Source organism: Symphalangus syndactylus, chromosome 15, assembly GCF_028878055.3.
Source record: "Symphalangus syndactylus isolate Jambi chromosome 15, NHGRI_mSymSyn1-v2.1_pri, whole genome shotgun sequence".
Taxonomy (NCBI): Eukaryota; Metazoa; Chordata; class Mammalia; order Primates; family Hylobatidae; genus Symphalangus; species Symphalangus syndactylus.
The window spans coordinates 32,302,188-32,325,274 of NC_072437.2; the positions used below are offsets into that span (position 1 = coordinate 32,302,188).

Genomic DNA, 23,087 nt, shown 5'->3' on the forward strand with positions numbered 1-23,087 from the left:
TCTCTTATAATGTCAAAAGACACATGAATTGATATATTCTTACAACAACAAAAAGATCTATTTCATTATCTCCTAGAAACATGTTAATATCTTTGTCTGTTGTTTCAAATATAAAGAAAGAAGTTTAGCTTTGGTGAACAGCTTTCCTTATAGAGTGCTTTAAATCATACAGTGTTAATTAAATGTATATTTGCTACTTTTATTTAAAGAACTCCATAGCAGTAGTAAAGGGTATTTGGATTTTTATACTTTTTTTTTTAACTGGCCTCAAAACTTTCTTGAGAAGATGGTGAGCTATTATCAGGACTTTTTAAAGAAGATGTATAATTTATTTTCCTACTTTTGATTATGTTGACTAATATAATACAAGCCTGTAAAATAAGAGTATTTGGGCTTCTTGGTAAAATGGAATAGAATTATATTACTTTTCTATAGTACAGCATGAGATTTAATTGTGTTCACTTCATAAAGGTTTGCAATTTGAAGATAAAATCAAGGACAAAGACGTAGTAAGTTTCAGAAAATACATTTTATTTAATTTATTTAATTCACTGAGCTACATAGTCATGTATTCTCTGATAATCTTAACAAAATTTAAACTGCCTCTTCTATAATGGCCTAAAAAAGTTTCAAGAACAGTATTTCAAAAATGGATATTTGGATAAATGCCCATTTTAAACAGTCAACATCTTGTGTTTGAGATCATAAATTATCTATATGACTGATGGCTTACTTCTTCCTTGTAAATTTATACTCAGCTGTTACTTTATTGATTTCCTTAAGGAATACTTAAATATTAATCCCTTTATGTTCAATTCTGATAGAACTTGCAATGCTTTTGTATCTATTTCAAATTAACAAGGAACTTTTCCTCCAAATTTCACACAAAGAGCCTAAGCGACTACTTTCTATTTTCTCTGAAAGAATAACTGCTAATTAAATGGGGGGAAAATCCTCACAACTTATCCCAGTTAAAACCATTTCTTTTTAAATTTAAATATTTACTTACTAGGCAGGTTTTACAAGATGGTGAAGCTATATCAAGCCATATGCCTGGGAGAACTATACAGTTGGGTATTTCTCAGATTGGTTTGATACTGGGAAATAAATACAGACTATATTGGATTCTCTGAAAGTCATGATGCAGCTTAGATGAACATTACATGATACTACTATTCTTTTTTCCCCTAAGTCAGCCTCTCCTGAAATTTCAACAAGCTGTTCTACTGGCCCCTATACAGAACTTGGCAGGGGTTACAGCTAGCAGTATGCAGCAGCTAAAGTCATTTCTCTTAGACAGAATCCATAAAGCCAAACACTGTAATAGCTTTCCTGATGGAATTTTAGTGGGAAGCTCTTTGTCTTGTTACCATTGCCATTTGCACTCAAGCTGGACCTTCACCTGTGGGGAATGATCATGATGCTCTGTGGTCTCTGTTTCCACCTGTGACCCCTGATCAACTGCAGAGTGGCAATTTTTCCTCAAAATGAATTTGATACCGGGCAAAAATGCTGTCAGAGAAAGTTCTTATTCTCTAAGGACCTCTCTGAATTGTAGCAGTGGACTTCGAAAGTAACAATAGGCAAGCTCCTGAGTTACTGGATGCTTTTTTCCCCGCTCTAACCTTTAGAGTAGGCCATTGGAATGTGTGTATAATCTACAGCGGCCACCTACAACTTCAGAATAACATGCTAGAGAAGAAAAGAATGTAACATTGGAATAATTTGGATCTTCTCTTTCCTTCCTAGGCTTGATTTTAGCTTTATATATGTTCTTCTTGTAATTGAACCATAGGTAATGTTCAGCAGTGATTTGGGAAGTTTTATTCTGAAAATTTAAAATTGTTCCCTGAGAAATCTTTGTGACTGCTTTAAATTCAGAAGCATTCAAAAAACATTTGCTTAGACTACATTCAATTTGAATAATTAATTACCCCAAATGTAAAATAAAATTAAGTATAATAGTATTTAATCTTCAAGGCATGTATTTCTAAGCTCACAATGTTGTTTTGAGGCTTTAAATCACATCTGATATTGCAATGATGCCCAGGTCCAAGAAGCTCTGTGAACTGGGCCATGCCAAACCACGTTAAAAAAAAAAAAAAAAATGGTTTAAGTAGAACATGCTTTATGTTCTAAAAGGTTTACATATAATTATATATAATATTTAAATGTATATAATAAATTATATGTGTGTGTATGTGTTTGCATACTTTTTTAAAAAAGAATGTTTATTCCTGGTCACCATGAAATCAGTTTTAATGTTACCACATTTCACTTAGTATTTTATTAGGGCAAATTCAATGAGCAAAGTTTAGATCTGGCAATGCTGTTTGATATTATAAATATTGGCTTGACTTAATTGAAAGTTATATGTACATATCCAAAAAAGTAGAATTCAACCCAGTTTTATTACATTGGCAATATAGTAATGGATCAAATATAATAGCATAAAATCTAAGTCTTGTGTGGGTGGCAAATTGGCTATGCAATTAATGGATTAAAGTTCTAAAATACAACAAAATTGATCAATATGATAACTGACCATTGGACCAGCTATTCTATTTATAAAGTTAAATGAAGAAATATTGATAACATGTCACAGAAGTGCAGGAAAATTTAGTATACTTACATAATTTTAGAAGAAAAATAAAGCTGAAGTTTCATGTTAAATCTAAATAATTGAAAATCGATTAAATTATTCAAATCAAAGACAACTGATAATAAAACTGAAATATCGGCCATGGGCAGTGACTCACGCTTGTAATCCTAGCACTTTGGGAAGCCGAGGCGGGCGGATCACGAGATCAGGAGATCGAGGCCATCCTGGCTAAAACAGTGAAACCCCATCTTTACTAAAAATACAAAAAAATTAGCCGGGCGTGGTGGCGGGTGCCTGTAGTCACAGCTACGCAGGAGGCTGAGGCAGGCGAATATAGTGAACCCAGGAGGCGGAGCTTGCAGTGAGCAGAGATCTCCCCACGGCACTCCAGCCTGGGGCTACAGAGCAGGACTCCGTCTCAAAAACAAAACAAAACAAAACAAAACTCTGAAATATCAGCATGAGAGATAAGTCTATTTTATGTTTTAAACAAAAATCCCAAAATTAAAAATTTTAAATATGGACCTGAACATTTACTAGTTCATTTTATAAATATTAAAGTTACTAATTATTATAATTATTGAAATTAAATATAAGTTAAACTTATGCCTGAGTATTATATTGTAGGTTTACCAAAAAAAGTTCTACCACTACTTAGAATAAATATAGAACTATAACAATGATGCTATGTTGTGAAATAGCAAGTAATAGTAAAACATAAATTACTTTAAAAATGTGTAAAAACTTATTATTCGAGATTTAACCCAACTTTACCTTACTTTAAGCTGCTTGTCACTAGGGGAGAATGATAATTAGAAGGAAATATTATTAAAATAATTTTAATAATATTAGTGAAATGCAGTAACAATAAAAGTCTGTCTCCCAAATGACTATGTCTATATTCTTTTTTTCATCACCTCCAATCACCCCTGTTTTATCTCACAGAAAATGACAATACTGCAAAAGCTTAAAATCCTTCTTTTGAATTACTTAGAGCTGTATTCTCAATCTCTCAGTCTTTCCAAATCCCAAAGACATATTTCTACCCTCATATGCATTTCAGTAACTACTTGCTAAAGTCCCATCTTTCATAATTTAATAATCTATGCCAGGAATTACATTGAATATAGAAAATGCTCTCATCTCTCCCTTCTTCAATATTTTGAGTTTTAAAGAATGGGAAAAGCTAGAATTTTCCCCTAATCCACAGAAATATCATATAATAATATTCTTCCATTCAATTTGTATCCTCTGAATCCTTTCCTGAGTAAAAGCGGGTGTATACGGTAGCTTCATAGCATTTGTGAAGTTATTCTTTTTAAATTTCATTTACTTTGAACGTTAAATATCGAGAAAAAATGTTTATATTGCTAGCTTGAGGAAGGCATGGGAAGAGTCCAGGGAAATCACATTATTTATTTTTATCTTGTTTCTTTCAAGATAAACTCTTAAGCTTTAGTTTGAAGCCTGTGGGCTATCATACACCTGACCATACTTACCTCTGAATTTACCCTGTTTCAGATTCCCTAAGGTTCTTGAATCTATAAATGTAAGTCCCTCACTAAATATGGAAAAATTTCAGCTATTATTCCTTACATGTGTTTTTTTTCTGCCCCATTCTCTTTCTTCCCCTCTGAAACTCAAATTCCATGGATGTTAGATATTTTGAAATTATTTCATCCATCTTTGAGGTTCTGTTGCTTATTTTTCTTCAATCACGTTTCTCCGTTTTCTTTATATTGGATGTTTTCTGTTGACTTATCTGGAAGTTAACTTTCTTCAGTCATGTCCATTCTACTACTAGGCATGCCCAGTGATTTTTTTGTTTTTTAATTTCAAGTGTTTTATTTTTTGGTGTAGAATTTCATTTTTTTTTTTTTTTTTTTTGAGACGGAGTCTAGCTCTGTCACCCAGGCAGGAGTGCAGTGGCGCAATCTCGGCTCACTGCAAGCTCCGCCTCCCGGGTTCACGCCATTCTCCTGCCTCAGCCTCTCTGAGTAGCTGGGACTACAGGCGCCCACCACCACGCCCGGCTAATTTTTTTTTGTATTTTTAATAGAGACGGGGTTTCACCGTGGTCTCGATCTCCTGACCTCGTGATCCGCCCGCCTCGGCCTCCCAAAGTGCTGGGATTACAAGCGTGAGCCACCGCGCCTGGCCCATAAGTTTTAACATACATAAAAATGATATGTTCCATTGATCTATGTCTCTGTTGTGGTACCAGTACCATGCTGTTTTGGTTACTGTAGCCTTGTAGTATAGTTTAAAGTCAGGTAGCGTGATGCCTCCAGCTTTGTTCTTTTGGCTTAGGATTGACTAGGCGATGCGGGCTCTTTTTTGGTTCCATATGAACTTTAAAGTAGTTCTTTCCAATTCTGTGAAGAAAGTCATTGGTAGCTTGATGGGGATGGCATTGAATCTATAAATTACCTTGGCCAGTATGGCCATTTTCACGATATTGATTCTTCCAACCCATGAGCATGGAATGTTCTTCCATTTGTTTGTATCCTCTTTTATTTCATTGAGCAGTGGTTTGTAGTTCTCCTTGACAGAACAGAGCCCTCAGAAATGATGCCGCATAGCTACAACTATCTGATCTTTGACAAACCTGACAAAAACAAGAAATGGGGAAAGGATTCCCTATTTAATAAATGGTGCTGGGAAAACTGGCTAGCCATATGTAGAAAGCTGCAACTGGATCCCTTCCTTACACCTTATACAAAAATTAATTCAAGATGGATTAAAGACTTATATGTTAGACCTAAAACCATTAAAATCCTACAAGAAAACCTAGGCAATACCATTCAGGACATAGGCGTGGGCAAGGACTTCATGTCTAAAACACCAAAAGCAATGGCAACAAAAGCCAAAATCGACAAATGGGATCTCATTAAACTAAAGAGCTTCTGCACAGCAAAAGAAACTATCATCAGAGTGAACAGGCAACCTACACAATGGGAGAAAATTTCTGCAACCTACTCATCTGACAAAGGGCTAATATCCAGAATCTACAATGAACTCAAACAAATTTACAAGAAAAAAACAAACAACCCCATCAAAAAGTGGGCAGAGGACATGAACAGACACTTCTCAAAAGAAGACATTTATGCAGCCAAAAAACACATGAAGAAATGCTCCTCATCACTGGCCATCAGAGAAATGCAAATCAAAACCACAGTGAGATACCATCTCACACCAGTTAGAATGGCCATCATTAAAAAATCAGGAAACAACAGGTGCTGGAGAGGATGTGGAGAAATAGGAACACTTTTACACTGTTGGTGGGACTGTAAACTAGTTCAACCATTGTGGAAGTCAGTGTGGTGATTCCTCAGGGATCTAGAACTAGAAATACCATTTGACCCAGCCATCCCATTACTGGGTATATACCCAAAGGACTATAAATCATGCTGCTATAAAGACACATGCACACGTATGTTTATTGCGGCACTATTCACAATAGCAAAGAGTTGGAACCAACCCAAATGTCCAACAATAGACTGGATTAAGAAAATGTGGCACATATACACCATGGAATACTATGCAGCCATAAAAACTGATGAGTTCATGTCCTTTGTAGGGACATGGATGAAATTGGAAAACATCATTCTCAGTAAACTATCGCAAGGACAAAAAACCAAACACCGCATGTTCTCACTCATAGGTGGGAATTGAACAATGAGAACTCATGGATACAGGAAGGGGAACACCACACTCCGGGGACTGTTGTGGGGTTGGGGGAGGGGGGAGGGATAGCATTAGGAGATACGCCTAATGCTAAATGACGAGTTAATGGGTGCAGGAAATCAACATGGCACATGGATACATATGTAACAAACCTGCACATTGTGCACATGTACCCTAAAACCCTAAAGTATAATAAAAATTAAAAAATAAATAAATAAAAAATTAAAAAAAAAATGATATGTTCCCAAAGTTTTTATCAATTAACATTTTATATTATTTTTGTTAATGACAACAGTATTTATAGACATTTGACAAGTAATACATAGATCTGATAATTCCTTACCTAGATGATATGGTTTGGCTGTGTCCCCACCCATATATCACCTTAATTGTAACTCCCATATTTCCCACTTACTGTGGGAGGAACCCAGTGGGAAATGATTGAATTATGAGGGCAGGTCTTTCCTGCACTGGTCTTATGATAGTGAATGAGACTTACAAGATCTGATGGTTATAAAAACAGAAGTTTTCCTGCCCAATCTCTCTCTTTACCTGCTGCCATCCATGTAAGATATGATTTGCTCCTCCTTGTCTTCTCCCATGATTGTGAGGCTTCCCCAGCCACGTGGAACTGTAAGTCCAATAAACTTTCATTTGTAAATTTCCCAGTCTTGGGTATGTCTTTATCAGGAGCATGAAAATGGACTAATACAATAAAATATTATTTTATGTTTTCCAGTTTCATATGTATATCTATTCTACTTTGTTTAATAAATTATAAATTCAACTAGTTTAAATGCAAAACTGTTTATTGAAAACAATTCATGATGGGTATTTGTGCTTAACTGGCATATGGACACTTGGAGGTCTTATAGATCAATTTAATGGGAATTGTGGTCTCCCAAAAATCATTTGCAAAGTTTATTGTATATGTGGATTTGTCTGTGGAGATATTTTTTACATTTATATTACATTGTTAAAAAGTATATTACATTTTTCAAAAAGTATTGGAACAATTGTTAGCTCAACTTTCTTTAACCGCTACCCCAAGTTAGTTTTTTTCCTGGTACAATGGAAAAATCTTATTTTTGTCATTATACTTTGCACACTCTCTATGTAAATTTACTATGCATCACAACACACGCATGTGTTTGTATGTCTATGTTAGTTTGGTTCTTTTCATCCTTAAGATCATATCTCTGGTGTTATTTCTTTCTAACTCATTGTGTTAGGCTGTTCTTGCATTGCTGTAAAGAAATATCTGAGGCTGGGTAATTTATAAACAAAGAGTTTTAACTGGCCCACAGTTTTGCAGGTTGCACAGGAAGCATGACACTGACATCTGCTTGGGTTCTGGGGAGGCCTCAGGAAGGTTTTACTCATGGAAGAAAGCAGAGTTGGAGCTTACACATCACTTGGCAAAGGCAGGAGCAAGAGGGAGTTGTGAGGGAGGTGACACACACTTTTAAGCAACTGGATCTCAGGTGAACTCACTCATCACGAAGGGGGTGGAGGTTAGCCATTCATGAGGGATACACCTCCATAATCCAAACACCTCCCACAAGGCCCCACCTCCAACACTGCAGATTACATTTTCAACATGAAATTTGGCAAGGACATAGATCCAAATCACATCACTCACCAATACCTATTTTTTAACAATAAACTTGTATCATCAAAACTCACAAGTTTGTACCACCAGTTGATATTTCAGCTATTGACTTTGAGAATTACGCATTGTAAGGAAGGAGAAATTGAGATGAATACCCATGTAGTAGCATATACAATATTGTATTTTAGATCAGCTCTGTGCTTGTGGAATATACAGATGCATTAAAACAAAAGATGTGATAGCACTGCAAAAACATTTTTTTACTTTAATATTACTAATTTGGGCCAATTATATTGTAAAACAAAAATCCATTTGCATTTTATCTTGTTAACTGTTAATACAAAATATTCTCTTTTGTGTCAATTTTTAAATTTAAAATAGTGCACACAGGCAAGGCATAGTGGCTCATGCCTGTAATTCCAGCATTTGGGAGGCCAAAGTGGGTGGATCATTTGAGCTCAGGAGTTAGAGACCAGCCTGGGCAACATGGCGAAACCTCATCTCTACAAAAAAAAAAGCCAGGAGTGGTGCTGTTCCCCTGTAGTCCCAGCTCCTTGGGAGGTTGAGGTGGGAGGATATTTGAGCCTGGGAAGTTGAGTCTGCAGTGAGCCATGATTGCACCACTGTGCTCCAGCCTGGGCAACAGAGTGAGAACCTGTCTCAAAAAAATAAATGAATAAATAAAAATAAAGTAGTGCACATAGCAGCTGGTTCTCCACACAAACTCTGAAAAGTAGGTTTTGTGAAATATTTGTGGAAAGATAAATCATCTACTAGATAAAAATTACATTGCAAGCATTAAAACAAAATGTATATTCTGAAAAAATTTAGAATGTTATTTTATGTAAATTTTTTTTACATTTTAAAAAATGTAAAAAAATGTAATTCTAAGCACATAGTAAGTATGCAGAAACATCTATTCGTTGACTGTTCATTTATGGTTTGGTGGAGTTCTATGTAAATATAGAATACATGCTTTTCAACTCATATTTTCAACTAATCTTTTAAAAGTATTTCCATTGCATATTAAGGATAGTGTATCAATTCAGAAAATATCATTTCAATCCAATTAAATAATAATGGCATTAATATATAAAATAAATGATCATTTCAATCACTTTAAAATATTTCAAAATGCTAATCTATTATCTGAAAAGAGCAGTGCACGAACATTAGTTTCATATATTTATATTAATATAAGAGATCTAAAAATGTGGTTTGTGTTTAATTAAAGATATTGACTATCTCCGTGTGTATTTGTGTCTTTGTATGTGTGTAAGCTTTTCCTCTATGCTTTTTTGCTCTAAGTGTTCAACCTGCAAGTTAAAATGTTTAATATAATTAATGTTATATTAATTAATATTTAATAATGTTAATTAACTCTCACTTTAATAAATGCTTTCCTTGTTTGTTATTCCTCTAATTTTCCATTAAAATCTAAATTTTCATAAAGAACATTATGCATAGTTTCAATGCTACTAACAAGTTGGGACAGCTTATGTTCATGATAACCTGCCTTGTTATTTTCATTAAGTGAAGTTCTGTAAGAATGTGATCATCGACAATCTCCAGTAACTGGGCAAATAGCATAGCTTACCGGAAGAATGCATAAAATATGGTTGAATCATAGCCATTATTGTTTTGCCAAACAAAATACTAAGCAGCATTTATCTTACTATCTTGAAACATGCAGATAAATATTTCTTTTGTCTACTGTATCATCTTTCTTTTTTCCTCCATTCCTCCCTGTCCTCTACTTTTTATTATTTATGGAAACAAATTACTGACATTTTCAAGATACACTGATTCTGATTAATAATTTGATCAATATCAGATGAAATGATACATGCAAGAGAAATACATTTTGATTTAATCTCTGCCTTTTTTTTTTTTTTTTTTTTGGTACAGCAGCTTAGCCTTTCGCCTAACATATAAGTATCCTAATTTTATAAGTTGGAAAACGACAGGCATGTAGAATAACTTTGGCAATATTTTCCAGCAACTAGTAGGTGGTTACTACCTACTAGTGGTGCTTTGAACACATCTGTCTGGCTGAAATCCCATGTTGTGAGATACTGCCTCTCATGTGATATCTATGAAAACAATTAGAAAGGCAAGTTCACACCTCGTCAAACTCTTGAGCTGCCTCCTATCCTATTTTTGTGATATGATAGTAATGTATGAAAGGAAAAACTGAGGCTTGTATGAGTAGTTCACTTACGCTATTGCAAGGTATCAAGTTACAAAGAATTCTTATCTTTCACTCTTCTCTACTTATTATTCAGAACTATAAATCTATTTCAAAAAGAAATGCTGAGTGACCACTCTTCTTTGGTAGTAGTTTTAATATCTTTGCTTATTCCTAGTACTCCATAGTAATACCTCAAACCCACAATGGCTTGCAAGAATTTCTGAGTACCAGGCAACGTTGAGATCCTTGTCTAACCCTGATGAGAAAATTTACATGTAAAAGCCTGAATGTCAGTTAGCTGAGAGGCAAATTGTATCTTTTTATCCATTTTTATATTATCTACTTAACAACCAATTCATACTCAATTTTAGCTTAATAGAAATGTTTAATATGAGCCAAATGTGAAAAAAAAATTTATATTTAAGGTATGATAATCTTTACCACTCTCCAAATTAAAACAACAACTAAAAAACCAATTTCCCCGCCAGGCGCGGTGGCTCACGCCTGTAATCCCAGCACTTTGGGAGGCCAAGGCAGGCGGATCACAAGGTCAGGAGATTGAGACCATCCTGGCCAACACGGTGAAACCCCGTCTCTACTAAAAATACAAAAAAAATTAGCCAGGCGTGGTGGCGGGCGCCTGTAGTCCCAGCTACTCGGGAGGCTGAGGCAGGAGAATGGCATGAATCCGGGAGGTGGAGGTTGCAGTGAGCCAAGATTGCGCCACTGCACTCCAGCCTGGGCGACAGAGTGAGACTCCATCACAAAAAACAAAAAACAAAAAACAATTTCCTCAAAGAAGATGCTATAGTGAAATTATATATATTTAATTTCTCAATGAAAATAAATAATATATTTCAGAAAACATTATCTTCTCAAATTTGTCAACAAATTTAATTTATAGTTCCTGTATAAAAGAATTACATGGGTTCAACTTCTTCTTTTTTTTTTTTTTTTTGTTTTTGTTTTTTTGAGACTGAGTCTCGCTCTGTTGCCCAGGCCGGAGTGCAGTGGCGCAATCTCGGCTCACTGCAAGCTCCGCCTCCCGGGTTCACGCCATTCTCCTGCCTCAGCCTCTCCGAGTAGCTGGGATTACAGGCTCCCGCCACCACGCCCGGCTAACTTTTTGTATTTTTAGTAGAGACGGGGTTTCACCGTGGTCTCGATCTCCTGACCTCGTGATCCACCCGCCTCGGCCTCCCAAAGTGCTGGGATTACAAGCGTGAGCCACCGTGCCCGGCAACTTCTTCTTTTTTATTTCACTCTAAAAAATGACCTTCAGAGTGTAATGAATAATGGATTACTTTTTAAGAAATTGTTCGATGATTACTTATTTTCCTCTATAGGCCATTATACATTGACTAATTTATTTTGACAATAATTTAAAATATTTAATATATGTTACAACTAATTATATACATAAAATAAATAAATATATAAAAAGAATATATACACATTCTTCCCCAAAACTCACATTAGCAATTTTAATGTTTGAGAAAATTAAAGCTATCATTTGCCTTAGTTTTAGTTTAAAAATGATACAATGCTTTTTTTTTTTTTTTTTTTTTTTAAGACGAAGTCTTGTTCTGTCGCCAGGCTGGAGTGCAGTGGCTCCATCTCGGCTCACTGCAAACTCTGCCTCCCGGGTTCAAGCGAGTCTCCTGCCTCAGCCTCCCGAGTAGCTGGGATTACAGGCGCCCGCCACCACGTTCGGCTAATTTTTGTATTTTTACTAGAGACGAGGGTTCACAGTGTTGGCCAGGGCGGTCTCGAACTCTTGACCTCGTGATCCGCCCTCCTCGACCTCCCAAAGTGCTGGGATTACAGGCGTGAGCCACCGTGCCCGGCCGTTCAATTTTATAAATATCCCCAAATGTTTACTATTACTTCATGATTAATCATTTACGTAATTTTTCTTTCTCTCTTCCATATTGGTTTGTTAAATTAATTGAAAACAACAGAGGCGTCCTCCCGGGGATGGGTAGCCGGCGCCCACCTGCCCGCGGACAGGGGAGCAGGGGTGTCTGCGAGCGGGGGACGCCAGGCGGGGCCGGCGGCGGGACGAGGAGGCGGAGAGCGCGGGTCGGCGTTTGCTGGGGCGCAGCCGGCGGGCACCCAGTCGCACTTCCTGTGTGAGCGGCGGCCCAGCGCTAACCGCCACCGCTCCCCTTGTCTCCCTCTGTGAACCCGCCCGCGTGGGTAGGACACTCAGCAGTCACCGCCTGCTCTGCTGGACGCTACCTGCAGCAAGATAGGGCCACCATCGCCTGGCGACGACAAGGAGGTGGTGGCCACCGGAGCCGGGGCCCCCGCCGTTGCTGGAGCGACAGGTGCTTTGGCTTCTGCACAGTTAGGAGGAGCACCAAACCGATGGGAGGTTTTGTCAGCCATACCTACAACTATAAATATGATGCTGGTAATCTAGTACAGATTCCAAGTGCTGCTATTTCAAGTGGGCACTATGTTCTCCCCCTTCAGAATCTGCAGGATCAGCAAACATTTTCAGACGCACCAGGATCAGATTCATCAAATGGTACATAGTCCCATCAACAGATGGTCAGCAGGTTCAAATTGGTTACACAGGCTCTTCAGATAATGGGGGTATAAATCAAAAAGACAGTCAAATTCAGGTCATTCCTGGCTCTAATCAAACCTTACTTGCCTCTGGAAAACCTGCTAACATCCAGAATCTCCTACCACGTACTGGTCAAGTCCAGGTTCAGGGAGTTGCAATTGGTGGTTCATCTTTTGCTGGCCCAACCCAAGTAGTTGCTAATGTGCCTCTTGGTCTGCCAGGAAATATTACGTTTGTACAAATTAATAGTGTCGATCTAGATTCTTTGGGACTCTCGGGCAGTTCTCAGACAATGACTGCAGGCATTAATGCCTATGGACATTCGATAAACACAGGACAAGGTACGGATAGTTCAGACAATTCAGAAAAGACTGGTGAGAGAGTTTCTCCTGATACTAATTAAACTAATACTGACACAGATTTATTTGTGCCAACATCTTCATCACAGTTGGCTGTTAGGATACATAGTATAGGTATATTACAACAAAACACAAATAGCTTGACTACTTCTAGTGGGCAAGTTCATTCTAAACATCTTCAGGGAAATTATATCCAGTTACCTGTTTCTGAAGAGACACAGACACAGAATATTCAGGTTTCTCCAGCACAGCCGGTTGTACAACATCTACAACTTCAAGAGTCTCTGCCGCCAACCAGTGAAGCCCAAATTGTGCAAGGTATTACACCACAGACAATCCATAGTGTGCAAGCCAGTGGTCAAAATACATCACAACAGGCTTCGCAAAATCTTCAGTTGCAACTAAATCCTGGAAACTTTTTAATTCAGGCACAGACAGTGACCCCTTCTGGACAGATAACTTGGCTAACCTTTCAAATACAAGGGGTCCAGAACTTGCAGAATTTGCAAATACAGATAACTGCTGCCCAACAACTAACTTTGATGCCTGTTCAAACACTCACTCTTGGTCAATTTGTGGCAGGTGGGGCCTTCACTTCAACTCCAGTTAGTCTAAGCACTGGTCAGTTGTCAAATCTACAGTTACAATAAACTCTATAGATTCTACTGGTATACAGCTACATCCAGGAGAGAATGCTGACAGTCCTGTAGATACTAGGATCAAGGAAGAAGAACTTGATCCTGAAGAGTGGCACAACTGTGTTGTGACCACAGTTAAGATGTACACGTGGCAGATGAAGAAGGGGACCAACAACATCAAGAAGGAAAAGGACTTCAGAGGGTAGCTTGCACCTGCCCCAACTGTAAAGAAGGTTGTAGGAGAGGTACCAATCTTGGGAAAAAGAAGCAACACATTTGTTTTATACCAGGGTTTGGTAAAGTCTACGGGAAGGCCTCACATCTGAGAACTCATCTGCACTGGCATTCTGGAGAACGCCCTTTTGATTGTAACTGGATGTATTGGGGTAAAAGATTTACTCGACGTGATGAATTACAGAGGCACAGAAGAACACATACAGGTGAGAAGAAATTTGTTTGTTCAGAATGTTCCAAATGCTTTGTGAGAAGTGGCCATCTTGTCAAACATAAGAAAACGCAGCAGAATAAAAAAGGTATTCACTCTAGCTGTGCAGTGCTGGTATCTGTGGAAGCTGTGCGAGATGATACTTTGATTACTGCAGGAGGAGCAACACTTATCCTTGCAAATATTCAATTTGCAAGCTTCTGTTTCAGGAATAGGAACTGTTAATACCTTTGCCACCAGCAATCAAGATATCCTTACCAACACTGAAATACCTTTACAGCTTGTCACAGTTTCTGGAAATGAGACAATGGAGTACGTATTACACAAATACATATTCATTGTGGTTATTTTTATACAGTACTGAGAAGAATATTGTTCCTAAGTTCTTAGATATCTTTGTATTGATGTGCAAAAATTTTGGGATTGACAGTAACTTGGTTATATGCGACAGTGAAATGCCTTATTTTGTATGATATTCCATAGTATATTAAAATGGTAAAATTGCATGGGTTTTGTAGATACTTTTGGAATCTAGAAGAAATGAAATTTTACCATGTTATATAAAGAGAAAATTGAATTTAACAATGTGAATGGTAGTCTAACTAAATGCGTCAATCCTGTGTGGTTTGGTGTAAAAATGAGAACGTTAGTATTTATCTATTGTGAGATAAAGCTGGTGGGTGAAAGAAATCATGTTATGATAAAAGTTTTGTAATTTTCTTGATGACTGGAATTTTTATTATGCATAACTGACAAATCAAGTGTCCAGACAAATGTTACATAGTGTAAGTTTTACTTAGCTTATCAGTTTGTCATTTTAAAGCTAATTATTTTAATTAGGTTAACTATGTACAAATAGTAAGCATTACTCTGGTAAGATTTTGAAAACTATATTTTAACATGGAACTCTAGGGATAGTCACCTTTTAAATCCTGTTGAAAGGCCATGTTTAAGATTTAATTTGCCAAAACAATGTCTTGTTAATATTATTTCAATAACAAAATTGGGCAACATAACCAATGTTTAAGAAAGTTTAAAATGTATAGCTTGAGGCATTCGGATGGTAAGAAAATGTTATAGTGAATTATCCCTTTTCTTGAATATTGGAAGACCAAAGCAATAAGGGGTATTGCACCTTAGCAGTGATTTTTATCCAATCTTGTTTTCAAAAACCATATGTCTGCCAGCGCCTTAAAAGCCATCATGTAAATTACCAGTAAAGTATAACGTATGCAAACGTAACTTCCATAGTGATGATACTCCAACCATACAGATATTAGTCATAGAAAAACTAAAGGTTTTATCATTTTTTTAAGTCTTCTTTTTTTTTTTCTTCTGTCCAGGTAGTCAGTCTGCACTTAAATATCAATCATTTTCCTTTTTTGCTTCTTCCCTTAAGATTTATATGTATCCAGTACATTTAATTGAGAACGTATTTTTTATTATGCTGTATTTTCTTTTTATTTTTAAATTAGTGTATATTTTCAATTAATAAAATGTACAAAATAAAGTTACATTGCTGGTCTTGGAAGAGCTATACAATTTTCTTAAATGTATACCTATAACTGCAGCAGTTCACCTATTGCAAAAATTTGGAATTCCATTCATTTGTTATTCTGAAGACCATCTCAGATTTAAAGGCTACCTTAATGCATGTTTAAAGTGTATTATAACAGTGTGGTAGTTAACAAAACTATTATTTTATTCTTTTTTCTTTTGAAAAAAAATAACAGAGGGATACGGAGTCCAATATTTATTTTAATTGTGTACTTTTCTGGTATTCAGCAATAAGTACGTTTTATATAGGCCAAGGCAATTTGCAAAAACTACACCAGACATTCACTATATTAGAAAAAGGCAGGACAATTTTATATTGTTGTAGAAATATACTTTATGGAATACCCTATTGAATCTAAGCATTAATGGCTATTGCTGCTTCTTGAATTTTCATGCCATACATTCAAAAATACCTTATATATTTTCTTTTTTTAGTGTTCCAGTAGTGGATAAAAGATCCAATGAAATGAAACTAGGTTGGGTATCAAAAATTTAAAAGTTTTATTGACAGAATGGTATTATTCTACAGTATATAATTTCCCCACTGAAACTGATAGTGATTTTTTAAAATCTCATTTGAAGTATTATAGTGTACAAATAAATTCTGGTGACTTTTTTCATTGAGAGTAAACTCACGCTATTTGAGAAATATAGTTTTTTTTTTTAAGTGGAGTCTTGCTCTATCACCAGGCTGGAGTGCAAGGGTGCAATCTCAGCTCACTGCAAACTCCACCTCCTGGGTTCAAGCAATTCCCCAGCCTCAGCCTCCTGAGTAGCTGGGACTACAGGTGCACACCACCATGCCCAGCTAATTTTTTGTATTTTAGTGGAGACGGGGTTTCACCATGTTGTCCAGGATGGTCTTGATCTCCTGACCTTGTGATCTGCCTACCAGTTTTTATAATTATATAAGTGAATAAATTAAATCCAAGGATTTAAAAAAATTTGTAGATACTCATATACACTTAGTTATGTATACATTTCTGTACATCAGTTCTGTATGTTACACCCATCATTTGAGTCTCATATTTAATCTTTAGATGTGTCATGCTTTTAGATGTTTGAAATATGAAAGAGAGTAGATAACACTGTTAAATGATTAAATTAGCCATAACTACTGAGAGATTTGTGTATAACCTGAGTGTAATTTGCAACTCACATATGTCTTTTGCCAAAATCCCTAGGTAAAAATAAATGTAAACTAAGATCAGAATAGAGGAATCAGGGCTTGGACAAGATGAGACCACTAAGGTGCAAAGTTTAAGGCACAAGATTCAACAGAATGCAAAAACATCTGTCATCAAAATAATGACTTTTCAGAGGATGAGACGACCAGATGTCTCCAATCTGGAATTGACCTTAGCCTGTTGTGCAGATGTGGGTTGATTACACTGGATTGGGCAATAGCAGACGGGGCTTCATATTCAGTAAAGAGCCTGAGCATTAGAATGGATCTGGATACAGGCTTTTGAGGTGGTGCATCTGTGCAAGGTGGGAGAGTTGGTCAGGACCTTGAGGGGAGGTGGAAACAGAATGCCTGTACAATGTTTCTTATTGATACTGTTCTAAATAAAGAAAAATATGCTAACCTTACTGCCAAATCCTCGAGAAAGAAGTGTACTCTTTAGGTGAGGACTTCTCTGATAACAGAGAGTGTAAACCTAAGTTAATTATCAGCCCGCATGAAGTTCCTCTTGTCAAATTTTATGATTCATTACACCTGAAAAGAGAGTATTTAGATAGCAAGGAGAAAATGAAACTAATGTTGAATTATTGAACATATCTAATTAAGCAGTCAGCCAGTTGTTGGACATTTAGGTCATTCCAGGTTTTCCTTGCTATAAACAGCCTAAGGATGAGAGAACCAAAAACTTAAATACAGTCAGAAGGAAAATTCCTTCAGTTGAAGGAATGAACATTTTTATCCCCATCATAATGTGTAACAAATTTTAGTTCTATATCAAAAATGGAAAATTGGAGTTCTTTACTGATGATGGGAAAGAACAAAAAGACAACGTCCCCTTGTGGTTCAGAGTGATACTGAAACCTGGAAAGGAAAGGAGAATCCCCTAAACATGGGTGCAGGAATTCCTACTCTCCCTTTCTCTCCTCTTATTCATTTTCCTTCTTGCCTGCTCTGCCTAAGCCAGAGTCATGGATTTGTGTGTTCCCCACGCAGACTTGCCCCAGGCTGCCATCTGGCCCTGGCCCTGGCCCTGGCCCTGGCCCAGTGGGCACCTAACTCTCCTCAGTTAGCAGATCTGGCAAGTCCTTCTTGGCATGTGTCCTCCCAGTCCATGCGTGGTATTTAATGATGTGAACCTCACTTTTCTGAAATTGCACCCTCCTCTTCTGGCTTCTAGGATAACTCTAAGACCACTCTCTGTTCTTCCCATCATCAAATGCTGCTGTTCACCACGGTGCTTTCTCTAACTTTCTTGACAAATTCTGTCTTTCATAGGGCCAAACCTTAGCCACGTGATGATGACTCCAACTGAATTCTCTATAGAGTTCCAGGACAAAATTTTCAGTTTCTAATTGTATGTTCTCTATCTTGCATTTTAAAAATTTAAATACATTCCTTTCTCTCCTGATTCAACTAAAAAGAAAAAAAAATTATCCCTTTGCCAAGTTCTTTCAATTAATGTTATCCCATTCATTCAGGTTTGAAATCTCATAGCCGTCTTTAACTCTTCTTTATTCCTATATCTAATCAGCCATCATCTCCTGTCAGTTCTATTTCCCAAAAAGGCTTACATTTTGGTTATTTGAGGCTGAATTTACGTGGTTGAGGCTGAGCAGCGAGCTGGGACCCCTTTACCTCTCCAGCTGAGAGCATTTACTGGCCAACTGTCAAGCGGAGAAGCAAGAACCCAGGAAGCAGAAGAGCTGCCTTTGATGTAAGCAGAGAAATCAGAACTCTCAGCCTCCTGCCTCCACCCCAAGTCACAAATACTCCCAAGGCTTGACCCATTCCCAAAGTGAATGATCAGCATTCATCCACTAACCAGAAGCATGTCCCAGCTCTCTTCTGTGTCCCACCATTAGAAAATCAAAAGCTGACGTTAGATTTGATTTAGTTGTATTTAGGAATTAATGACATCTTTGTCACTACCAATTTCTCCCAGTTAATGGAATATGAATGGTAATTCTAGAATCTTTTATCTCCTTTCTTACTATCATAGCCCCTATTAAAATCTTCAGATTCTCATATCTAGATGATTGTAGAAATAGCCTACTGGTCTTCTCTGCTTAGAGTCACATTCCAATTCAGCTTCCACCTTGCATTATTCTAACATACACCTTTGATCATACTGTCTCTCCATCAAAAGCTTCAATGGTCAAGTACTGAACATTGCTTCTGTATCATTTATATTGCTAGTATCCCTGCTACAACAAGTTCTTACTTACTCAGAATCAGTTTAAAATGTAGTACAAAACACACACAACCTGACAGTAGCCTAAGTGCCCACCAATAAGGAATTGCTAAATAAATTCTAGTATATCCACGACATGGGATAATAGGAAGTCATCCATGATATGGAATAATAGGAAGTCATTTGAAAGAATGAGATGATGGCTTACAAATATATCTACCACATATCTTCCTTGTTTTTATGTTTTACAGGAAAACAAAAATTTAGGAAGAGCACACACCAAACAGTTATAACCTGTAGCCACCTGAGGAGTGAGATTGAGGAAAAGAAGGCTTCTATGTTAATTGTTTTATAAGCGTCTGTGTTCTTAAAATGTTACAGCATGCAGATATTATTTTTAAATATCTAAAGCCAATAAGGTTTATAAATGCATTTGTTATCTGAGAGCTTCATTTAGAAATTATCATTATATTTTTATTTGGGATACATTAACATATGTGTATGTATAAACCTAAGATTTAATAATATAATGTGCTCACTAGACTGTGCTCATTAAAGGCAGAGTTTATATAATCAAAAAAAAATAAAAGGGGACAATAATATTGCAAGGGTTTGGGATGTCTAAAGAGGTCTGCAGAAATACTTAGATTTGAATCTCAAGTTTAGAAAGTCCTGAACCCCATATTGAGATCATCTGGGGACTTGCTCAATTAGGAGAGGCCATCTCACCGTGTGTGTCACTGAGGCAAAGATGGCCTCAAAAGCGTCCAGCCTGTGCAGTTGCCCTGGGTTCCATGCTCAGCAGCGCCGCATGCTTGATTTAAAGCTCTGCTGTCACTATCTTGACATTCTTGTTGGATTTGAACAAGGAGCCCCACGTTTTGCTTTTGCACTGTGCACTACACATTACATAACTGGTCCTGAATAGAGATGGGATGTGGTACTTGCGCAGGAAGGTGAAATAGGAAGGATGATTTTCTACGTATGCAGCAAACATGGAATCATACTAAGTGATACCTCATGCTATTGAAATTAATAATGTGAGAAAAATACACTTAAAGTTTTAAAGCTAATTTTTATTGTTTGAGAGCAACATCCTCTGAGATGTGGTGAAGGTGATAATGTAGTTAAGTGGATATAAATCCTGCATATTTACCTAGAGATCATACATTAAGATATGAGGCCATGCAACATAGTTAAAAGGGAATATGGAATTAGATGATATTTCTCTAAAATACTAGCTCAAGCACTTACATGCTTCTTGACTTTAGGCAAGTTCTGTGTTTCCTCTTGCTCCACTGAAAAATTGAGTACTAACGCCCATTTATGAGGCAGCAAACAGGTAGCCAACAAAAATGTGTCCGATGATGTTGGCCTCATAAGTGTCTTAAATTATTTAATTTTTTTCTAACATTAAGCAGAAGTAGATTTTAATCCCAAATACAGATTACTGGCTTTACTGAAAAGAAAGAAATTTTGACAAAATTGGGCCAGCATGACAGGAATCCCCTGAAGCTAATGCCTGCTTGCTTTACAGAAGATTCAACTTTGAAACTTTTCCAACATTCTATATTACTTCCCCTGTCCTCTTCATCCAGGTGCCGGGTTATTGTAGTCATCTATGTTCTATTCCTGACCCAGTTTAGAGGGTTTGGGAGAGAATTAACTAGGTAGCAAAAGGGACATGCTCAGCACATATTTAATGCTAAACAAAGGAAAGCATAGAAAATTGTGAAGGCAATGCTGCTGCTGCTGCCGCAGCTATTTGATAATGACATCCTGGTTGGCTAATATTATATAATCTTCATAACAACTCTAAGAATTAGACACTAATAGTGTCACCTTTGTAACAATATGTAAAACGATTTTTAAAAGAGGTCATAAAAACGATTTTTAAAAAAGGTCATATAACTTTCCCAAACCCACAGAGCTAGTAAGTGCCAGAGTTAAGATGAAAACTGAGGAAGTCTGATTTGAGAGTTTTTCATTCATGTTCTGCTGTTACTACCCCTACTCTAATTTAGTAGTTATGGACGTATAATTTCAAATTCTGCACAATGGTAGAATATTCTAATTTTAAATGAGTATTAAGCTGATTCTTATTAATTTAAAGCAAACAAATAAGTGCAAATGCAAGGGCATTTATTATTGAATACTTAATTTTTATTCCACATAACTTATATGCAAATTATAGGCAAAAACGTGTGTTATTGAATAGAGGTGAGAGAATATCCAGTTTAAACCCCTGAAGTCTTAATATATCTCAGATGATCATAATAGTTCCATAGAGCTTTTGCATATAATTGTGCATAAAAATGCAACAAGCAGCTTATTGCAGGTTCTGTTAAACTAATTTTCAATAATTGTTCTGTTCCTACTTCTAATATTTCTCTTGACTGCACCCCTTCCTCTGCTGTCTTTCATTATGATTAAAGAAATAGTTTTAATTATAATTTTAATCTGCTTTAATATAAGACTCCATGCCAATCTATTAAAAACTTGTTAACGAATACAGATAATAATGGAGAAAATATTGCAAAATTTAATGTAAAAAGTTTAAGAAGTAAAAGCTTAATAGCCTGATATAGAATGGAAACCATAGTATTTTTGTATGCAGCAATCTTAAAGTAATCCTCGAAATCATAACAGGCTGGTTTCTATGGTTTGCTCACTTCCTGTATGAGCCGATTGTTTTCATAAATGTCAATAGTGATATGGCTGAAATACTGTAGCAGTGCAAGTGTCTCAGTTTTCTCTGCATTGTCTTGATTTTTCTATTTGTTTTTTCCCTTTGGTATCCGATCATCAGATAGCAGGAATGATTCCTGTATAATACTCATTATTGGATTCTGACCGTATCCTGTGGTGCAGGTCAAAGTCAATCAATACATTGTATCTTGAATACCTCAAAGGATTTCAGCTTTAATTAGCACATTCATAATTTATAAAGAATTGAAGCATTAGCAAGTTCATAGTAGTGGTCAAGAAATATAGGCAAATAATTTCACCTTGATGATACCACAGAAAATTAAAATAATAACAAAGTTTAATCAAGGCCAAAGGAGAAAATTGGGCCTTCAGAGTTTAGTATAGACTTATTTACAACATATCGCACTAATGATTGCACATACAGTAAAAGCGTTTTTTTCCCCTTCATAAGGAACATGTATTTTTTTCATGAATACATTTTAATGCACAAATCCTGTTGTATACAATCTTGTAATTGATTAGTTTACTTACTGAATTATTAGCACATAATTCTGGATTAACAGTGAAACTCCAAACTAGTTTTATATGTATTGACACATTAATGTAGTGTTTCTATTGTCTCTTTTTAACAACTAATGACTTAATCAACCCAAGCTGTGAAAAATAAAAGACACTATGTTCACATGTAAGGAGTGTTGCTTACGTGCAAAAACAATAATTGGCTAATTCTTCAGTGGGAAAACTTTTGATAGAGAAGAAGTATCAGAACCAACCATCCAAATAATAAACATGAAAACAACTGTGCTGTTTATTTTTCTGCCTAAAACTTTTGTTATAGAAAGGTTTATTTCGGACTTTTCAGCCAGAATAAACTCGAATCAGCTCCCTAACCTTTTTTTCTTCATTTTGTCCTGTTAAATGCAATGGGGCCCACTACTCTCGTTATAGCTACTACTCTAGAATGAGAACACAAGAAACAAGAAGCAACCTTTAATGGGTTCTTGTGCCCTAGGAATCGATAAAAATAATCAGTCAGCTGCTGATTCTCTTACCTTTTTTTCTTCTGATGTTGGCAAGTTTGCTTTGATTTGGCCTTTTGTTGCATCAGAGACTCACATTTGAGCACTGGCAACGGAGAGCGGGAGGGCAAAGGTTGGCAATGGAGAGTGGGAGGGCAAAGGTTGGCAAAGAAGGCCCCAGTGTCTGCTGTGGTTTTAGACCAGCCAAGCCCACTGGGATTAGAGAGCCTTTCTGATGGTGCTGACTGAGTTCCTACAGTTCTGGGTTGGACTGAGAAACAATGCCATGTTAAATAGTAAAGTAATATTATTTATT

The 23,087-nt window shown here is 36.5% G+C and overlaps 1 pseudogene; it reads left to right on the plus strand.

Moving 5' to 3' along the window:
* Positions 1–12,290: 12,290 nt before the first annotated feature.
* On the plus strand, positions 12,291–14,500 carry LOC129463725 (transcription factor Sp3-like; annotated as a pseudogene).
* Positions 14,501–23,087: the final 8,587 nt, after the last annotated feature.